Source organism: Ovis aries, chromosome 2 (genome assembly GCF_016772045.2).
Source record: "Ovis aries strain OAR_USU_Benz2616 breed Rambouillet chromosome 2, ARS-UI_Ramb_v3.0, whole genome shotgun sequence".
Taxonomy (NCBI): domain Eukaryota; kingdom Metazoa; phylum Chordata; class Mammalia; order Artiodactyla; family Bovidae; genus Ovis; species Ovis aries.
This window is the reverse complement of record NC_056055.1, coordinates 60829391-60845331: the sequence shown is the minus strand read 5'-3', so window position 1 is coordinate 60845331 and position 15941 is coordinate 60829391. Positions and strand designations below refer to the sequence as shown.

The 15941-nt window shown below is 40.5% G+C and overlaps 1 protein-coding gene across 6 annotated transcripts in view; it reads left to right on the top strand.

Moving 5' to 3' along the window:
* PCSK5 (proprotein convertase subtilisin/kexin type 5) overlaps window positions 1-15941 on the top strand; it is a 507422-nt gene that overhangs the window by 72120 nt on the left and 419361 nt on the right. The window lies entirely within an intron of this gene.

The window sequence follows — 15941 nt, the reverse complement described above, 5'->3', positions numbered from 1 at the left end:
CACCTGAATCATTTTGTTGGCAATGATTGCCCCGCTGCATTCTGACATTTAGTGTTTGTGAGGTTCTCAGCCAATTCAGAGAGTCGTGGACTCCGTGCCAGGCAAGGAAGTGCAGGTAGTATCAGAGTGTTCAAGTTCATTTTTACTTTTGGCTAAGGAATAATTGAATGATGGCTTACAATGTAGCAGAAAAGCGTGGACAGAGCTGTGGGTTTGCATCCCAGCTCTGCGTGATCTCATGGGTAACCTTGAACTTTGCTTAGCTCTTTGAATCTCGGTTTCTTTATCTGGGAAATGGAGAGAACACCAACCTTTTGTTGGAGATTAGAGATGGCCTAGGTAGAGTACCCGGAACTAGATAGTGCAGTTCTTGGTGAGCGGAGCTGTTGGCGCTGGTGACTGAATTGTTCTGTTTCAAGAGAGCACATTTACATGTGGAGGGTTGAGATGGCTCAGGCCAGGACACTGGGAAAATGTAAATTCCACGCTTAGGTAGATCATATCATAACAGGGTAAAAGTTCTTTGGCCAGAATACAAACAAGTGAGTGTTCCAAGAGTTTCTTATATTACCATTTTTTCTTTCTTCTTCTTTTTTTAATTTTTACCTCAAGACAGTGAATATTTACATTGCTTGACTAATATGTTTGGAACTTTGAGAATACTCTCAGAACTCTCTTCTTGACATTATCTCAATGTACTTGAATATTTTTACACACGTCTTGGCTTAGAATCAATGAAACAAAACTTGTGTTTAAAACACAGTTGTAAAAAAGGCCAACAGTGGGATGAGTTATGGGGTGGTCAGCTCAACCAGAGAGTGGCTGCCTGCACCAAGCAAGGCTTCCTTCATACCTGGGCTGTTTGTCCGTCGTATATTTGATGGTTACTAGGTGTGTGTCGTGCGTGTTTTACATATGACTGAGGGAATAAAGTCCACAAATGCCAATGCATGACTAATAACAGCATAATTTCAGTTTGATGAGGGCCATTATTAATTCATGGTTCATTTCCAGTTCACATGTTAAGTCCTTCCTTCATATCTGCTCTATATGTTTACAAGGCTATTTCCTTGTAGGCTCACATTTTTTCTTTAAACTTTTTGTTTTGTATTGGGTTATAGCCAATGAACAATGTTGTGACAGTTTCAGGGGAACTGTGAGGGGACTCAGCTGTACATGTACATGTCTCCATTCTCCCTCAAACTCCCCTCCTATCCAGGCTTAGGCTCACATTTTATTATTATTTTTTTATTTTGGGTCTTTTTTTTTCTAGGCTCATATTTTAAGTCAGTTTATTTTCAGACTTCAGAAAGCCAAGTTTTCTCTAAATAGCACCTTTGTCTCTTCCTGCCCATGTAGAGGGGTCATTATCTGTATTGATTCTGTTGCACATAAAAGCCAAGTATCAAGTATTGGACTGTGTAATGGCGGTCAAAGGGCAGGCCTCAGAGGAGGAAGAAAGACCTTCCTTATCACAAATAAACTCTAACCTCACTTGGATTCAAGTTCCTCATTTGTAAAATGAAAGGTTTGAGCTAGATAATTTCTAAGAGCCAAAAGGCAAAGAATCCATGGCCGAACATGAGTCTGTGAACTAATCATGCCATGGGCCTGGATTCCATGTTCACTGGTGATTTTTTTTGGTGAGGGTGTGTCCCTCTTTCTTAGGTGTATGTAGCAAAGACTAATAGATGCAGAAAGCTAGCTAGCGTTTTGCTTGTTTAGCCACTGATTCCAGAATAGGAAGGGATTCTTGGGAGGAACAATATCCTGCGCTCTGCACCTGCCACCCGAGGGCCACAGGTTCCCAGCAGTGACGGGGTTTGTAGTCAGGAAGTAGACACCAGCCTGTGAGCTGTGGTGAGCGCATTAGCCAAAGGCAGCCGCGCATGGATGACACGCACGGCACCGTGTGGAGATGCACCAACAAGGAGCCCGTCCCTGCCCACAAGGGGCTTTGCCCTGTAATGCCAGCTTGACTGCTTTTGCCTCTCAGCCCCTGTATCAGTAAGTGCGTCTGGAAGTTAGCTCCAGGGTTAATGCCTCAGATGCATATCAGCTTGTACTGAGGCCGGGCTGGAAGGGGCCCTGGAGGTAGGTCAGAGAAAGGAGAAATCTCTGCAGAAGTCCTGACAGGAGTCAGTTTCAGCGGGTTGTTTATTACCTAGGAACTGGCCAAAATGCCTCTCAGAGATTGCTTAGACTGGTGGTTGGGAAATCCAAACTCTGACAGTTTCATCCTTTTCTTAATGTGAGGTAGCTTGAGAGTGAAAAATGACTTCATGGTTGTCACCGGCAGTGCTTCCCTGGCCAATTTTTTTTTTTTTAGTAGCCACTTGCAAATAGAGTATTTATTGGATATTCCACCCCAAAAGAGAGCGACTTACCACCCCAACCTGTGGGAATGTGCTCTTGAAAAAAGTCTCTCTTCTTGTTATGTAGTCCTATGAACTTCAGTTAAATTCAGTAACTCCATGTTTGAACTCCCAGAGTGTCCTGCTAGTATGTCAATAAACATATTTGACAGTTTGGTCTCAAGATGGTGAGGGGATTGGAAAGGTACTATTTTCTACAAATACCTACTGCTATGTGCCTTGGCTCTCTGCAAGTCTAGGTAACCTAAATTAAATAGATCAGCTCACTTGGGCAAGGATGTATAGGAAGTGTTGCTCTTTAAAATTAAATCTAGAGCCATTTTGTTTTGGAAAACTAGTTCTGCCTCTTCATGGTTTCTGGTTCTTTCCACGCAGGGCACAGTCAGCCTCAGTAAACAGAGCGTCTAGGAGGAAGGAGGTAATCCATTCCTCTGGAGCCTCACTGCCAATACAAGGTGATAGTTTTTAGCCAATGCCTGGAAGGAGCCATGATGTGCCTTAGATGTTCAATTTTCACCAATACTCCTTTGGGTGAGGGTTCCTATTTTCTCTGTCGTTGGTCCACTTCACAAGACATAGTGTAGCAGAAAGAGTGTACTGCAGCTTTCTAGATGCCAACATAGAACATTTTAGAACAAGGGACCAAGGAGAATCCTCTTTTACTAAGACATACACTCCTTGGTGTTGTAATAACTGCACCCCCTGAGCTGTAGTCTCCTAGAGGGTAGACCAGCCTGATCCTTAATTGCCAGCAATTAACTAAATTGTCTTGCCTACTCTGGGAAATCAGAGGCCTGTGGGTGGATTCACTGATGAAACACCAATGCCTGGCATCTGGTAGGTGCTCAGAAAAGGGGTCCCCAGTTGGGTTGGTATGACAACTTAATAGCAAGGACCACCAGTGTCAAACAAACATGAGGTCAGTCTCAGGAACTAGGCCAGATGAGTCAAGGCCTCAAATGCCAGTGCAAGTCTGTTACAAAGTTCTGTTCTATTCTTTCTGTGTTTACAGGCAAATTGATTCATTTAGCAATCGCTTTCAGTAAGTCCTTTGTCAGCCAGGTAATCTGCTAAATGCCAAGGACGCTGGCATGAGAAGTACAGTCTCTTCCTTCTAGGAATGTAAGCTTTCATCGGGAAACCCAACAAATCAATAGTTCAAAGGTTTGTAATAATGGTTGTAGTAGAGATAAATGTAGGTTTCTCAGAATACACCAGAGGAGGAAAGACACCTTCACCAAGAAGATGTTAGGATGAAAGAATTTACCCACTGGGGTCCTCTGGCAAGTTTGCAAGAGGAGAGAAATGAGGACCAAATGTTATAGAAATCCAACCAGGAAATTATTAGGGAGTTCAGTGAAAAAGATATGAGACAATGAGGATCTGAGTTAAGGTGATGGCTGTGGAAATGCTGAAAAGTGGTCAGATCTGATCCATCAATGGTGAGGAACATTTGATACGGTTTGTGGGATCTTTTTGTGACCTTCTTTATCGTGAGCTTGTTTAATTATTTATATTATCTTAGAAGTCATCATATACCTTACTTCTTTTCTAAACTTTGCTTTGGTAAACTCTAAGACATATGCGTTCATTAGAATTGTTCCTTGGAAGGTCTGGAAACCCACCTGAATGAGGAAACATCATGACTGCCCTCAGTGGAATTCTGGCATCAATGTAGCTTTCCTTGGTTCTAGTCTTCAATCCCAGGCTACTGCTGATTAGTCCATAAGGAGAAAACAGTTGGGAAGTTTGTGTGCACACACAGACAAAAAGAAAAAGAAAAAAAGAAAAATCTTCATTCTCAGAGGTTAATGCAGATTGTCCTCATGCTAGACAAAAAGTAGGTCTAAAAATTTTAGAGGTTCAGTGGAATTTTACTCACCAGGTGGTATCTCGGAACTGGTGAGGGTCTCTTTTCTGGTGTGAAGTAAATACTTCATTCAAGAAATGGCCTGGTGGGGAGGAAGGGATATCCCTTGGCCCTACTGTTTAACCCCACCTCCTCGGCCTTGGAGGTTACTCTCTGAACCCCTAAGGCCGGCTCACTCTTCTGGCCTAACCCCTTTAGCTTGTAGAGAGAGAAATTGAAACCAAAGAGGGAACAAGGCTGGACTACAGATCTCCTGATTTCCAGTCCAGTGTGCCTGTATAAAACTTTGACCTTCAGTGTCACATTCTGGTCTTTGGGGACTGAACTCAATCTTGCAGCCTTTGGGCTAATGAGAACAGTAAATCCTTGGTGGGCATAGTTGGGCACACCAGCACATTGCCATGGCTGCGTGGTGGGTAGTCTGGTGGCAGGAACTGTGCTAAGTATCTGACATGAATCACTTCCTTTAGTCTTCAGTTTCATTTGTCTGCCCCATTTCACATTCAGAGGTTAAGTAACTTGTCCAAGGTCAGTGTGCTTTGCAGTGGACGGGCAAGCATTCTCAAACACAGGTTGCCTGGACTTCAGAAACCTCGCTTTTAATTAGTGACCATCGTGTTTTCTTTTGTCTCATCTTGTCCGTTCAGTGTAGTTCAGAGGAGCTGGGTAACCAACGATTGATTACAGTGAGTTAGTGGGTTTTTATTTTTGTTGTTGTTGTTGTTTTGTTTTTTAATTTGGGAAATATTTAGACGTTGAACTTCGTGGACTCTTAAGTTACAAGTCAGAAGGTGCCCTTGAGGGGAAAAAGGATTTCTTTCATCACTGCCAGGGCTGTGCTGAGAATTCTTTTCCTGATTGAGATTTCTATTTTTCATTCATCAGACAGTTCTCTCCTGCCATTTGCAGACTGAGTGTCTTAACCATCTTAAAATGCTTCCAGCTGAGTAATGGAGGAGCTCTGCAAAATTCCTTACATTGATGATAAAAACTCCAGCATTATGCCATTTCTTGTCTTACTTTCTTCTTTCTCTCACCTTTCACCCACTAAAACTTCTAATAAAGTGATCAGATTTAACTAATCTTCAGGCATAGAAATGTTATAATGACACAAATGGGAGGAAAAAGTTATGTTCCCTCAACCTTCTCCATCAGCTGAGAAGAGATTGCAGAAGGGAGCCACTGTGTTCTATAGAAAGAAACTTGGGCACAGATTTACTTGATCAGGATTCTTGTTTCAGGTATCTTACAATTCTGTGACTTGATCAAATCACTTAATCTCCTTGTGCCAGGGGCTCCCCACTGGGGAAAGGATGATCATGGGACAGTTTCATGGTGTTAAAGAAACAATAGGTGGATTTGATTTTGCGCAAAACCTGAAAAAATTCAGTTTTACTTTCAAAAGCAGTAACCAGTGAGTTCTTTACCCATTGGAAATCCAAGTACTGGAAAAAACCACCACTACTACCACCACCTATGTGATTTCTTCCTTTGCCTGGCAGCAGTGACCTCATTGGTCTATTTTGAGCCTAAATCCAGGGGCTCTGATCTGAAAATGACAAAAGAGCATTTCCCTCCTCTTGCCAGAGACTCCTGTCCTACGAGAACTTGCTTTTTGGCTTTCTCTAACACACTGGGGGCTGAAAAGTGACTGACCTACCCTTTATTCCTTTCCTGAAAGAGTGAGTAAAACAGTCATTCATTCTGTAAATCCTTTCGGGGTGCCTGCTCCAGACAAGGCGTGGCATAGCTGCTATGGGGGCTGAGAAAGCCTGAGATGCTGCTTTTGGTCCCCCGAACATTCATGAATTCTAGGTATCATCTTTAAGCCTGTTGCTTGGTTTTCCTCCTCTGCCTTCCTTTCCCTAGATTCTGCGCTACCAAGTGTTACAATGAACCAAGTCTCTAGGAAGTAGACTCAGCAGGTGCTACAGTTTTGATGGCCCTTTCTCAAGTAGCCAAGACTCAGTGGGAACTATGGTCCAGGCCAGGCTCTCACTCCATTTCTGAGAGCCCGAATATGCCATAGTGGGACACGTTGGAGGAGGAGAGTGAGGCATAGAACCGCTGACAGTGCCCGGGTGCAATAAGGGCATCGCAACCCCATGAACACTGACACATCAGACTGGATAAGCTATCCAAAAGACACAGCAGGGAAAAAGGAAGCTTGATGGGGAGAGCTGCAGCTCCTGGGTCTTCCCACTGAACAAGTGTCAGATTTGATGACAGTGATGAGAACGTGCTTTCTCTCTCCTCCCCTGAGTCTCAGCCCCAGGACTCCCATAATTGACTGTGGAGGGTATGAGTTACGAGTTCTGGGAGAGGGAGGCCCAGTGGAGTGACTTGGCACTCCTCCGCGGTGACACAGAAGCCGCCAGGAAGCTGGGAGCCAGGCGCTGCCTGGCCTTCAGGGAGGGCAGGCGGAAGCTCTGTTGGGTGCACTCACTCATCAGGCCCTGCTCCAGACTTTTATATGCTCTGACCTGCAAGTTTGGTCAAGTACCACCTTGCTGGAAGCCTTGTCAGTGGTTTCTGAGGTGAAAGAACAGCAGTGAAATTGAGAAAACATTTGGTTTGCCTCAGGCAACTGGATTTAGGTGAGAAAATGCCAGTCCCATTACCGTTGGCCCAGGGATTTTGGACCATATTTTTCCCGGAGGCTGAAAGGCATGCTTTTCCCCCATCCTGACCAGAGTAGCTGTTTGCTGAATATTTCAGAGGGTGATGATGGTGTTTAAGAGCTGCCGCAATTCCAGTGTTTTTGTTGCAAAACATCCCTGCCCTCCCTGCCAAACGTAAGGTTAGAGTTCAGGGAGAGAAAGGGAAAAGAGTGGAAACCCAAGTCAGACACCTTCCCCAAAGGCCCACCTTTCTCATTTCTCTCGACCTTTTGGGGACCCAGCAGGGGGCTCTTCATCCAGACCTCTCCTCATCAGAGATGTCCTACTGCTCGCTGACTTAACACATTTTGAGCTCATTTTAGGTTTAAAAATGTCATGTAGCCTCAAAAGAGCATAGAACACTTGTGCAGACTTCGTGCATTCACTTCTGAAGTTGTACGTTTATCTTTTGGCAACAGGAGCAAGAGAAGACATTGATTTTTAGCCCAACCCCATTTGATTCGTAGCGTTCAAGCTTACGAACCTAACAAGCAGTAGTTTCTTGATTTCCAGGATTTGAGACCTTAACAATAAAGAGGTTTACAGATGCTGGAAAGATTAAAAAACAGAAGCTACCAAAGTATTGAGAAGACCTCAAATTGAAAAAAGAATAAAATGGATGGAATTAAAACTTCGCATACCCAATTCTGATTTTTTATATACTCACCCCTCCCCCTCAGGTTTTTTCCACTGTGATCAACTCATAACATTAGGGTCCATGGAAATTAGAAACAAAAGCTATTGCCATTTATATTTAAATAGCTTAGAAAATAAGACAATGTGTGCAGTGGAGCTGAATTAGTCACTGGAGAAGTGTTTCTCCTCGTATGACTATAACTTTCACAGTCATTGCTCGTGAGCTGTGGAATTAAGTGGTACGTTATATAAAGAAGTAAGATGCTGACATACTTTTGATATTTAGCATATCACCCCATGTCCTTTGCTTGGAGAAATAATAAGAATGACTGCCCTTTCCTTTGCCAGCCTTTGCCTCTTTTTATATTAATCTCAGTTGAATTGAAGAATTTCTCCACTCTGTACAAAATAATGCTCGTCTTTGTATTCACTTGATATACAACTTGAGGGCATCCAATTTTTGCAAATACAGATCTGGGAATATCTTGAATGATTTATACACAGAGTAGCAGGATTGGTCAAAGAGAATCAGAATCTATTAAGTGATTAACACTTTGTTTTAAGGTAAAATTGTCATTTTGGTAGTTATCTAAAACTTCAGCTCTATTAAGGGCAGAATGAGGTGTAATTTTAAATGCTCAATGGATTTTATTAATTATCTTGCCTTGGCTTTCAAATTGCTTAGAGGACAATTATTCAAAAGGCAAATACATGTAGAATGAAGTCATGCCATGATGTTTTTAATGCTGTGATAATCTTGGTCCCAGAGTGAAGCTGGAGGAAATTCTGTGCTGTCCCAATTTAATCCCTGCCTTAAGATTGCATTTAATCAAAAGTGTGAATTTAACTCCAGGTGGCATGCAGACAGTAGAATTAGTTTTAGGTACTTTAGAATTCCATTTCCTTTTAATACTTTTAAGCAGTCAAAATTGTTTTTGAATTTCCTCTCATTGCTTGTACTAAGTGTCCTAAAGTTTACAATAGAAGAACCTGAAACCCAACTTTAAAAATGTGAGATTCTTTGCCATTTAAGTATCTAGTGAGTTTATATCACTGGCTTTTCTTTCTACCACCTCTAGCCCATGTGCTAGGTGCATCTGTGTGCTTGCATACACAAACACACACTTTTCTTCTTCTTTTTTTTTTTAAATAAAAATTGAATTCTGTTTTTATGCACTGGAAAGCAATTTGGCATGCCTAGGAATAGGGAGTTATTTTTTTCCCAAGAGGACAAATTACACTGGTCTCAAAAGACAGATGTCTTATATTTGAATCAAATATAATGTGTCATGCCCTCAAGGGATTTTAATAAGTTTAGGAAGTGACACATCAATGGGAAAAAGAACCTATAATCTTCTGAGATTATCTTTCCTGGAAAGGTAAAGCAAAATATACATTGGGTTGGCTAAAAAGTTCATTCGAGTTTTTCCTTAACTTTTTGGCCAACAACAATTTGTTTTTATTGAACATATGGGGAAAACTATTGCTTGTGGGTATTATTACTAGTGCCTAGGATGGGCGGTCTTGAGTTTAGAAGATAAGTGTTCCTTAAAGGAATATGCCCCAGCTTGTTTTTTTCTTATCAGTTTGGCACCTTTTCTCATTTTGCTTTGAGCTGGTTTCAGTCATTTTCTTGTTCTTATATTCCCCCTCTGTAACTGCTTTTAAAATCATGCTTCTACTGTGTGCTTTGCTTGTGGACAAGTTGTTGACCATTTAAATATTAGAGATGCTCTTTATTAATCTGGGAGAATGCTTCCTTTAGCGTTGTGGGATTCATTGACTTTATTTAACCCTGGGCCCTTGTAGTTTATGAAAGACTGCTAGTTTCTGCGATAATATTCCAGATCCTTGTCCTGTGTCAACCACTACTTCATTCATGTATGTTTATCCATTTTAATTTAGACACTGTCTTTTGTTCTTCCAAGACTTAGATTGGTGTTGTGGAAGAAATGGTCCCATCTCTGTACAGCAATAGATTTCAAGTTGGGGATTAAGCCAAGAAAGGTTCCATGATACCTTAAAGTAGGATTATTATCCTACTTTAAGAAAGTACCATCCTATTCATTGCTAGTAAAATGAAAACTCTTGTGCTATCATCTTCCTTTTGTTGAACTGTGAAATACTATATTATGTTTGATAGAGTTAAGCATATTCCCTTCTTAGCACTTTCTCCTGTTTAAAATTTCCTGCAATTTTTTAATAGCTAGAAGACCTAAACATACCTAATAGAAAATGTATTAATTCAATGTAAAAATATTATCTCTCCTTCTACACCTATTTATTGAGGGCCTATTGTCAAGCATTGCCCTTGATACTAGGAATACAAAAACTTAGTTTCTTTCTTTCAAGAAAGTGGGGAAAAAACATGCAATTCAAATTCAAGGTATTAAGTCTTGTATGAGCCTGCATGCATTTATATAGCACAATATATTTGGAGCTTCACAGCAATAATGTTATTTACAGATGAGAATATTGGAAGTTAAGATGTACATGGTTTGCTCAAGGCAGCCAGGCTAGTGATTGGTGACATTCTATCAAGAACTCAGGCGGCACACTTCCCCAGTTCATTATTCTGCACTGCCTGTCTGTGACGTAGTCTAGCCTAACTCTGTCTGTTTGGTTGTATGAAGAATACATGCTAGATACTTTTACATATAGCTCCAGAAATAGCCTCCTTGCTTTTTTAATATAAACTAATTTAACGTTAAATTGTTTTGCAAAATTTGTTCCAATATGCTATTCTTTTTTTCATGGAGTTGCAGAGGTGGTAATTGATATGTCCTAGATAGCTGGATTAACTATATCTTCTGTTTTCTAATACAGTGTTCCATACCTGCTGTTACACTAAATAGCGTTTTATGCCCTTTGTTGTTATTGTTCAGTCACTAAGTTGTATCTGACTCTTTGCAACCCCATGGACTGCAGCATGTCAGACTTCCCTGTCCTTCACTATCTTGCAGAGTTTGCTCAAACTCATGTCCATTGATTCAGTGATGCCATCCAACCATCTCATTCTCTGTCGCCTCTTCTCCTGCCGTCAATCTTTCCCAGCATCAGAGTCTTTTCAGTGAGTCAGCTTTTCACATCAGGTGGCCAAAGTATTGGAGTTTCAGCATCGGTCCTTCTAATGTATATTCAGAGTTAATTTCCTTTAGGACTGACTGGTTTGATCTCCTTGCCATCCAAGGGACTCTCAAGAGTTTTCTCCAGCACCACAGTTCAAAAGCATCAATTCTTCGGTGCTCAGCCTTCTTTGTGGTCCAACACATCTGTATGTGACTATGGAAAAACCATAGCTTTGACTATATGGACCTTTGTTGGCAAAGTGATGTCTCTGTTTTTTAATATGCTTTCTAGCTTTGTCATAGCTTTTCTTCCAAGGAGTAAGTGTTTTATGTCATTACCTTTTTCTTATGCTTGAATGCTTCATACTTAGTTTCCTTTCTGTCCTAGGAGTCATTTTATAATTTCTCTTCTATTTAGATGACATTGAACCTGTGGTTTTTATATCATTATAACTGAAAGAACAGAGTCTTCCTCAAAGCTCCTTACTGGACCAGTTTGTAGTGGCTAGAATCGCAAGAGCATTGTCAAGATGGTGTTCTGCCCAAGGCCTCATGCTTTAGAGGGCCTCGTTCAACGTTTTTTTCAGCTGAGTTTTTGCCCCTATCAGCTGAGGAGTTGTTGGGGTCTGGCAAACATGCCCACCCTGAACCTGTGTCTTCTTGACCATTTTCCTCGGTAAGCTGGAGCCCAGAGTTAGTTGACCAGATGACTGGGAACCAATTTGCATGACCTGTGTCAATCTTTTTCCTTATCCATCCACTGGAGGGCGAAATGCACTCCTGGTATATCCACCTGTAGGCCTCGAGGGATTGCCATAGGCATCTGTGGCCCATGGGTAAGCCAAAATAGAGATGCATAGTGTTTTATGAGCTTTGCATTAGTTATTCACATCTTCCTTGAGACATTTATATGACTAACTTCTTCTTATTCAGGATTCTGTTAAAATATCACATCTTTCAAAGAGGCCTTTCTTGACTGTCTTACCTAAATAGCTCCCTCCTCCATAATCACTCTGGACTACCTTATGTTATTTACTTTTTGCACGGTTTAACATTATGAAAATCTATTATATAATCTTTTATTTATTTACATTATTATGGTCTAACTTCCGGTAGAATGGAAAGTGCCTGAAGGCAGGAAATTGGTTATTTTGCTCACTGCCATTCTGTAGCATACAAAACAATGTCTGCCACATAGTAGGTACTCAATATAATATTTTTGGAGTGAATAGATGAATGAAAGAAAACGCCATGAAGGTGGGGAATAAATTTTACTGCTTTAATTGGATGTAACCATTTTCATTTTCCCCTCTCACATGTCATTTTATCAGGAATGGGGAGGGAAAAAAAACCAGATAACAGTTTAGGAAATTGAAAGTGTGCAAATAAGAGTGGAATAATTTGAGGTAATAAACATGACTTTAATTCTCTCAAAATAAATGATACAGTTACAAACACAAGGCCATGAGTTTTTCACAAAATGAAATAAAGCATGATTGAATTAATGACACATTTAAAAATTTGGGATTCTCTTGGAGAAAGCCAGCTAATTATAGAGTTTTAGGACGGTTGAGGTTTTTTACTGTGGCCTGTGTTGTCTTCTTTTACCCTGTTCTAAACATATGTGCAATGTTTATTTCACAACTTTCTTCTCAGTTGCCTTTCAAAACTGTATGATTCCTCATAGTCCTAACTAGACGATTCTCTAAGCTTCTGATGCCTACAGTCATTAAATAGGATTCAGTGTGACTATCTCAAAGAAATCAAGTGAAAATTCTCCTACAGGTAAACAGTAACGCTTATTTTGTTACAAATATAGTTCTTTTAAATAGCAGAATTTGATTATGGTTTTTTCAACAAAAAGAGTGACTCACATCAAATAACAGTGTCAGTATTTAGTAACACCTTGATTATTTGTTAGTGACTAGATAGAAGACGGAGAAGGCAATGGCACCCCACTCCAGTACTCTTGCCTGGAAAATCCCATGGATGGAGGAGCCTGGTAGGCTGCAGTCCATGGGGTCTTGAGTTGGCCACGACTGAGCGACTTCCCTTTCACTTTTCACTTTCATGCACTGGAGAAGGAAATGGCAACCCACCCCAGTGTTCTTGCCTGGAGAATCTCAGGGATGGGGGAGCCTGGTGGGCTGCCGTCTATGGGGTCACACAGAGTCGGACACGACTGAAGCGACTTAGCAGCAGCAGCAGCAGCAGCAGCAACAGATAGAGGGAGATTTAAAGACTGGAGCATCCTTACCTGAATGCAGACTTTCACTGAATTCTCTGATTCTTTCACTAATTAACTCTGATTTCTTAATCAGTATTTGAGAAAACTTTGGGGATATGTTGGCTTCAGATTTTAAGATTTGAAGTAGCTTGTCAGTGCTAAATCGTCTCCATCAGTCCCTTATTTCCAAAGGAAAAAAGTGCATAGTCAATATTCCCTTAAGTGGGACTTTTTGTTTGTTTGTTTTCAAAGTCAGAAGAAAACTGAGGAGAGAATTCCCTTTGTGCTCCGTTTCCCTGTTTTGTCAAAGGTAATAAAAATTGTGAAATATGGAAGCACACATATTTGTTTCCTGGTATCTGCTTCATCGAGTCATAAAAGTAGCAATATAATTTACTGTATTCCTTTCTAAATATTCATCTTGCATCTGCAGAGAATGACTTAAGGTCATCTGTCCACAGGAGCACCTGCCTCACCTCTGTATTGCATTTAACACGAACTTTTTATTCTCAGTCAAATCAGAGATAGGCCACATACGCAGATAAACATTTCAAAGCCAGAAGAGAGAGAGTGGAGAGCATATTTAGTCTGTCTTCTATTATTACAGATAAAAGAGGCCCACAAAGATTTTGCAAGGTCACACAGGTGGCTGGTGGCGAATCTGAGATTATAAACCAAGTTACCCAAATTCCAACCCATCTTTTCTTATTTACCCATCTTTTCTCAATATTGACTGTGTTATAACATACATTAAAACCACCTAAGGTACTTTTTATATACTATGTTTATCATTATTGCTTTTAAAATATGTTATAATTTAAACATTTGTTACATTTGATATTATAGGATTATATAATAGTAACCAGTGGAACATGTTAAAGGAAATTTAAAATCATTTGTATAGATAACATACTTACATAGGTCAAAAGTAACAAGATATTAAAGGGTCAGCAGTAAATGGTTCCCCTCCTGTTCCTAGATCTCAACCCAACCACCTAGTTCAACCCCCACCCACCGATCCCCAACAGGCCAGGAAAGCAGCCAGTGTTATCAGAGTTCTCTGTGTATAGCAATGACCTCAGAGAGGGGCAAAAATTGTATTCTTTTATAGTCTGTGGTACTTTCCCTCCGCCCCCCCCCCCCATCTTAGGCTACATCATGGGGACTATTCTCTGTCAAGACATAAAGCCCATTTCATTATCTTTTATGGTTGCATTGTACTCCACTATGTTGATGTGTTATTTAGTTAATTAATCTCTGTCAGTATCTATTCAGGTTGTTTACTACTTCAGTTATTACTAGAAGTGCTTCAGTAAATAGCCTTGCATTTTGACTTGTGTTAATAAAAATGGAGGGCAACAGAAATTAATGTAACATTGTAAATGAACTATACTTAAATAAAATATTTTTTAAAATGTAAGGTGAATTTCGAAAAACTAAATGACGTCGTCTTAGGATTTTTGTAGGTCGTGTCCGGTTCCTCTCCACAGAGTTGGATAGGTTTACATTCCCATCCCATTATGTGAGGATGACCGTTTTGCATTCCTCACTGGTAAAATGTCTTCGGTATTTAGAATGTCTATATCCAAAAGGTGAGATGTGAAAAGCTTTACCTTGGTGTGGGTTTGATTTGCTTTTTTGTGTTTATATTCATGAGGTTAGGCATGTTTCTGTATGGTAAAGAAACTTGGCTTACATTTTCAGCTATTATTGTACTCTTCTCTTTACCTGTTTTCCTATTGCTTTTTTCTCTTACTGAGTGTAGGAACTCTCTATATCTCAGGGAAAGAGCATTTTATCTATGGTTGTTGTTGCTGTTGTTCAATCAGTCAGTTGTGTCCAGCTGTTTGCGAGTCCATGGACTACAGCACGCCAGGCTTCCCTGTCCTTTACTGTCTCCTGGAGCTTGCTCAAACTCATGTCCATTGAGTCAGTGATGCCATTCAACCATCTCATCCTCTGTCATCCCCTTCTTTGCCTGCCTTCAATCTTTCCCAGCATCAGGATCTTTTCTAAAGAGTCAGCTCTTCCAAACAAGTAGCCAAAGTATTGGAGCTTCAGCTTCCGCATCAGTCTTTCCAATGAATATTCAGAGCTGATTTCCTTTAGGATTATCTGATTTGATCTCTTGCAGCCTTACTAGTCTTCTCCAGCACAACAGTTTAAAGGCATCAATTCTTTGATGATCACCCTTCTTTATGGTCTAACTCTTACATCCATACGTGACTGCTGAAAAATCATAGCTTTGATTAGATGGACCTTTGTCAGCAAATTAACATCTTTGCTGTTTAATATGCTGTCTAGGTTTGTCACAGCTTTTCTTCCAAGGAGTAATTGTCTTTTAATTTCATGGCTGCAGTCACCATCTGCAGTTATTTTGGAGTCCAAGAAAGTAAAGTCTGTCGCTGTTTCCACTGTTTCCCCATCTATTTGCCATGAAGTGATGGGACCAGATGCCATGATCTTAGTTTTTTGAATGTGGAGTTTTTCTCTGTGTGTTTTTTTAAATATTTATTTTTGGCTGTGCTGGTTCTCATTGCTCTAGGTGCAGTGAACAGGGGCTACTCTCTAGTTGTGATGCATGGGCTTTTAATTGTGGTGGTAACTTTTGTTGCGGAGTATGGGCTCTTGGGCCTGGAGGCTTCAGTAGGTGCAGCTCATGGGCTCGGTAGTTGTGGTGCCTGAGCTTAGTTGCTCTTGGCAATTGAGATCTTCCCGATCAGGAATCAAACTCGCGTCTCCTACATTGGCAGGTGTAGTCTTTACCACTGAGCCACCAGGGAAGCCCAAATGTTGAGTTTTAAGGCAGCTCTTTCACTCCTCTTTCACCTTCACCAAGAGGCTCTTTAGTTCCTCTTTGCTATATGTTTCTCTAATTTGTCTTTACCTTGTTTATGAAGTAATTTTTGCCATGCCATATTTATGCTTTATTTAGTTGAATTTATCAATTTTTCCAAATCACTTTTTTGATTTGTATTGTATGTAAACAAACATCATTCACTCTCAGGTTATTTCTTAAAATCTCCTAAAAAAATGTGCTTCTTATGGTACTTTTATGGGATTATTTGTTTACTTTTAATATGATTCATTTGGAAGTGATCCTAA